Here is a 6,744-nt window from a genome sequence, read left to right as displayed (position 1 = left end):
GTAGATAATGATAAATGCTGGAAGTACAGTAACAAAAAAATGCATGTTATATTTTGACTACTGTGAGCTTTGAACCCACGCTCTCACTATTTTTAAATTTGTTTGAATGTATTAAGCAAGCGTGTTACCTTTAGACCACTTTGGGTCCCTAGAAATGTAACATTTGTATTCTTATATTTTGAAAATTCGACAATTGGATAATTGCCTCAATTTAGTATTACATACTGGACATTTGTTCGCACGAAATCTATTTATAGAATATCCACCGTGGTCGAGAGGTTAACGCAAAGGACTTCGAGTTTAGCGACCCGGTTCGAACCCGAACTTGGGCACTGTTAATTTTGGGGGGATATTATTTTTCTACCTTTCAACTATTTGGTTGCATTATCCAAAGTAAATTGTACTTTTCACCCACTGGACTGTAAACTCGCTTTTTTTTTCAACATGCAATAAAAAGGGACAAAATCCGATTTGGGGATTCCGTTGAGAAGGACATATTGCACTGCGGCTGTTGTTCATGTAATGCTAATCGCTATAGGTTGCAACACACTAAATAGCTGTTCTTCTTTATCACATATAAAATTGACATATTTCAAACTGGCTGCAGCACAAATTAGAATCCCTTTCTTTTAAATCTCTGTAACTTAAGAATATTGTCCAGTGCTGTTTAAAATTCAAAGGAATATTGGGGGGTGATGTTTGATGCAAGAAAAATATTTTCAGTCAAGCAAACAAACTGCAAAAATCAGCTTAAATCTCAGACCCCACATTATAGTGGTGGTGTATGATATAAGTAGTATCCATGAAAAATTCTGTCATGTTATTTTTTTTCATTGAGAAAATGCCTGCCTACATATGAAGCATAGACATGTCACGTGATTTCAGCAAGAAATTGAAAAGAAAATAAGGAAAATAGCTCTACAGAGCAAAAATAACGGAGGACTATTTGAATCCGCCATTATGCGACTACCATTTAATTTTCGCGCCATTTTACTATATAGTATTTATGCATTCCTATATAAAATAGGTACCGTCTGGTAGATATAACATGTAGATGAATGGTATGCTGCATAGCACAGTACAGATTAGGAAAAGCATTATAAGACATTACACAGTACTTAATGTTTTGTGTAAGTGCAGAAAAACAGAAAACTAGCACGTATTGCGAAGATGGAATTTCGGTGTAATTTTATTTTGTGAAATATTTCGTTCATATGTTAAAAAAAACAGTTGATGAAACATTTTCAGGTTTTAGTTTGTTCACTGGAATACTAGTAGATAATTATAAATGCAGGAAGTACTGTAACAAAAAAAATGCATGTTATATTTTGACTACTGTGAGCTTTGAACCCACGCTCTCACTATTTTTAAATTTGTTTGAATGTATTAAGCAAGCGTGTTACCTTTAGACCACTTTGGGTCCCTAGAAATGTAACACTTTGTATTCTTTATATTTATAAAATTCGACAATTGGATAATTGCCTCAATTATAAGTATACATACTGGACATTTGTTCGCACGAAATCTATTTATAGAATATCCACCGTGGTCGAGAGGTTAACGCAAAGGACTTCGAGTTTAGCGACCCCGGTTCGAACCCGAACTTGGGCACTGTTAATTTTGGGGGATATTATTTTTCTACCTTTCAAACTATTTGGTTGCATTATCCAAAGTAAATTGTACTTTCACCCCCTGGACTGTAACTCGCTTTTATTTCAACATGCAATAAAAGGGACAAATCGATTGGCGATTCCGTTTGAGAAGGACATATTGCACTGCGGCTGTTGTTCATGTAATGCCCAATCGCTATAGGTTGCAACACACTAAATAGCTGTTCTTCTTTATCACATATAAAATTGACATATTTCAAACTGGCTGCAGCACAAATTAGAATCCCTTTCTTTTAAATCTCTGTAACTTAAGAATATTGTCAGTGCTGTTTAAAATTAAAAGGAATATTGGGGGTGATGTTTGATGCAAGAAAAATATTTTCAGTCAAGCAAACAAACTGCAAAAATCAGCTTAAATCTCAGACCCCACATTATAGTGGTGGTGTATGATATAAGTAGTATCCATGAAAAATTCTGTCATGTTATTTTTTTCATTGAGACAATGCTGCCTACATATGAAGCATAGACATGTCACGTGATTTCAGCAAGAAATTGAAAAGAAAATAAGGAAAATAGCTCTACAGAGCAAAAATAACGGAGGACTATTTGAATCCGCCATTATGCGACTACCATTTAATTTTCGCGCCATTTTTCTATGTAGTATATGCATTCCTATATAAAATTGATACCGTCTGGTAGGTATTACATGTAGATGACTAAAAGCTATAAAAAACACTCTTGAAACAAAACTGAAGGAAGAGCGGTCCAGTCAGAGCCGAAAAGATCTATACGGAAATAGTTCAATGGTCCTCGGTACAGTTCTATGCAGTGATCACCATTTAGAGGCCAGTGAGAGCGGATCTGCAAGGGAGATCACTGTTTAGGATTTTAGATCCGCTGATGCGGCGAAAATTTGAGATATCAAAGTTCAAGCAGGAGGAAAATGGTTCTGTTGCCTGCAAAGTTTATAGGCGGTTAGTATGACGTTGTTCCGAGTCATATGTAAATCATAATTCATCGTAGTCCTGTCCGGAATCCTACTGGTTCTTCTTTGTTTCTCTAACATGGGTTTATAGTGAATATGAAATATGTGTGAACATTCATTTTAATTTGGGAGAGTTAGTGTCAACAATAATCACGTCCTTGGAATCTGTGAAGCTGCTATCTGCATTTGTCAAAACTGAGTGCATGGCTGTATGTTTTGTCTTTTTCTACTGCAAAGATGTGTTCAATAATTATCAAAAGATGGCCAAAATGTGTTGATAATGAAATTGTAACGCTGTAGAGATTTCGTACTGCAACGATGTGATTTTGGTGTAACAACACAGTCCCAGTTCCTGGGCCGGATCGAGGGGCTCGTGCAACCTCCCTCCCCTCAGTTGGGTGAGAAGCGATCTATACTCAGCAAAGTTGTACCCTACTACTTTGGCAAAGGAATATTTTTTTCAACATTTTAACCCAGAAACGCACAGAGGCCACCATTTCATATCTGTATTTCAAAATTTCAAAATTTGCAAGGGGGACAGCCTTCCGACTCCCCTAAAATGAGGGAATACCCCCACCAGTAAATACACCAGATGACACTATTTTATACTTTTATTTCAATTTCTGGGGGAGAACCCCATGACCCCACTAAAATGGGCAAAGGCCCCTCCTCTTACCTATCTGCTCTCGTTGCTATTCACCTCAGTGGTGACTTCTTCATTCTACACTGCTGCTCCCTCTAGTCAAATATTTCTGGAATCAGGCCTGCACTACATAGTGAAATATTTCACTCATATGTTAAAGAGAGACTTCCATTTTTAAGGTTGTTCATTGGAATAATAATGGACGATAAAAGCAGAAGTTATAGCAATACTTAGTATAACAATTGTATGTTATATTTTTACTCCAGTGATATTTGAGCCCACGCTCTCGTCCGTTTGAATTTATTTTTTAAGGTACTAAGCAATAATCCACGTTTGTTCTGGCGAAAATGATTTAGACCGGTAGGAATAGTTCTAAAAGGCTTTAGTATAGTGTAATTAAGTGGAAATGATTAAAAATTCTGCTCACATGAGATAAAAGGCTCCTTATATGTACACAAAATTGTGTGTGAATACGTCATTTCAAACTTTTGTTTTTGCCAGTAACTGTGAACGTGACAAAATGTTTCCCTGAATACACATCTTCCTTGCAATATCGCCTTATGTCGAGATACTGAGAGGAAAACATTTTTTGTTAAACAGCTAAATTGCATTGCTATTTCTCATTCCTGAATCGAGTCATTCAGCGGAAATCATTTCTATTTTTATAAACAGCAACCCCATGCTTGAACAAAATAGTACTTAACAGCAAGTCGACATTAACTGACGTTTCTCTGTAAATTTAGCAACAACACAGTTTCCAAACGACCCAAATGCGATACCAACCATTCTTTCTTAAGCTAATTATGTATCAAGGTCATTAAAGTATCTCATTTCTGACAATGAATCATTTGACAGATTTTTTAATTTTTCCCTCGTCTTTAGTAAAAACAGCCTTGAATATAATAATATAAAGCAAATATCCAAAAGGGAGGCAGTTCAAAAACAGGGCCATATAGAGTCAGAGCTCTTAGTGCGCTCCCCGTCAATGTGTTCTATAAGAATTTAAAGTTTGAAGAAAGAATCGATTATAGTTAAAGAGAGATGCTCTGGACAAAGTTTTTAACACAATGGGGGTAATTAAAAATGAGGCCGGCTAGAGCTATGGTTCTTAGTTAATGCACTTCCTCTCACTGACCTCTATACATGTGGGAAGTATTGAGTCAATCATTTTGTATACTTTTCAGGTAATACACCGAAAAGAAAATATCAAATACCTCTATCAATATATGTAAAGTATCAAGTCAATCCCTTTCATAGTTTTGGACTTACCAAAAGGGAGATAATTCTAAAATGGGACCACCTAGTTTTATGGTTCCTTATCACTGCACTTCCTCTCAATGAGCTCTATCATTTGGTAACGTTACAATATATGCATTCAATACTTTCTGGGTTATGCTTCGGACAAAATGTATGATGGACGGACAGATGGACAGACGGACAAGCTGGCAACTATATGCATAACAATCTTATAGACTTTATTGACTGCAGAAACGCCAACATCTTTCTACATGTAGCTTACTTAAATTGTGCATATAAAGTTTCATCGCATTCTCATTTTAAAAACAACTAATTTTGCAGAAAGAGTCTCACTAGGGCCAGAGATCGCAATGCAGTGTTAACCTTCCTCTAGTTAACCTGCATACCGAGTTCCACTGCAACACACAAATCTGCACCGAAATCAATTATTCTATTTTAGTAACAGCGACATTGATCTAAACGACACCAAGTAAAACATTACGTTAGTTTCACTTACATGTGGAGCATGTTGTCAATCTGAGATTGATAAACGGACCAGAGCCCCTATGACTGCCCCTTTGCCTGATGCTTAAACAAAATAAATAGGGATTATCTGCTGGTTATGATCAACCTCCCTATTAAGTTTCATGATCCTAGGCCCAAGCGTTCTCAAGTTATCGTCCTGAAACGGTTGAATTGTTCCGGGTCACTGTTACCTTGACCGTTGACCTCAAAATCAATAGGGCTTATCTGCTGGTCATGATCAACCTCCATATTAAGTTTTGTGATCGTAGGCCCAAGTGTTCTCAAGTTATCCTCCTGAAATAGTTTGAGTATTCCGGGTCACTTTAACCTTGACCTTTGACCTACTCAAAATAATAAAGAGTCATCTGCTGGTCATGATCAATCTCCCTATTTAGTTCTTTGATAATAGGCCCAAGCATTCTCAAGTCATTGTTATGGGTCACTGTGCCCTTTACCATTGACCTCAAAATCTATAGGTGACATCTGCTGATCATGATCAACTTCTCTATTAAGTTTCGTGATCCTAGGCCCAAGCGTTCTCAAGTTATCCTCCTGAAACGGTTTAGCTATTCCGGGTCACTTTAACCTTGACCTACTGACCTCAAAATCAATAGGGGTCATCTCCTGGTCATGATCAACCTCCCTATAACGTTTCATGATCCTAGGCCCATGCTCTCTCAAGTTATCCTCCTGAAACAGCTGAACTATCCAGAGTCACTGTGACCTTGACTTAATGGCCTCAAAGTAATAGGGGTCATTTGCTAGTCATGATCAACCTCCCTATAAACTTTCGTGATCCTAGCCCCAAGCGTTCTCAAATTATCGTTTGGAAGTGGTTGAACTGTTCCGGGTCACTGTGACCTTGACCTTTGACCTACTGACCTCAAAATCAAAAGGAGTCTTGTGCTGGTCATGATCAATCTCCCTATTTGGTTTCGTGATCCAAGGCCCAAGTGTTCTAAAGTTATTCTCCTGAAACTGCTGAACTCTTCTGGGTCACTGGGACCTTGACCTTTGACCTCAAAATCAATAGGGGTCATCTGCTGGTCATGATCAACCTCCCTCTTAAGTTTCGTGATCCTAGGCGCAAGCGGTCTAAAATTATCGTCCAGAAATGGTTGAACTGTTCCGGGTCACTGTGACCTTGACCTTTGACATCAAAATCAATAGGGGACATGATAAACCTCCCTATTAAGTTTTGTAATCCTAGACCAGGGATTCTGAAGTTATTCTCCTGAAACAGCTGAACTATTTCGGGTCACCGAGACCTTGACCTACTGACCTCAAAATAATAGGGGTCATTTGCTAGTCATGACCAACCTCCCTAAGTTTCGTGATCCTAGGCACAAGCGTTCTCTATCTTCCGGAAATGCTTGAACTTATCCGGGTCATTGTGACCTTGCCCTTTGAGCTATTGACCTCAGAATCAATAGGGGTCATCTGCTGGTCATGATCAACCTCCCTGTTAAATTTCGTGATCCTAGGCACAAGCGTTCTAAAGTTATCGTCCAGAAATGGTTGAACTGTTCCGGGTCACTGAGACCTGAACCTTTGACCTACTGACCTCAAAATAAATAGGGGTCATCTGCTGGTCATGATTCATGATCCTAGTCTTAAAATTTTTCAAGTTATCGTCCGGAAACTGTTTCACTGTTCAGGGTCACTGTGATCTTGACCTTTAACTTACTGACCTCAAAATCAATAGAGCTCATCTACTAGTTGTGATAAACCTCCCTATAACACAT

The sequence above is a fragment of the Mercenaria mercenaria genome, chromosome 8 (genome assembly GCF_021730395.1).
Source record: "Mercenaria mercenaria strain notata chromosome 8, MADL_Memer_1, whole genome shotgun sequence".
Classification (NCBI taxonomy): Eukaryota; Metazoa; Mollusca; class Bivalvia; order Venerida; family Veneridae; genus Mercenaria; species Mercenaria mercenaria.
Note: the sequence above shows the minus strand (reverse complement) of the source record.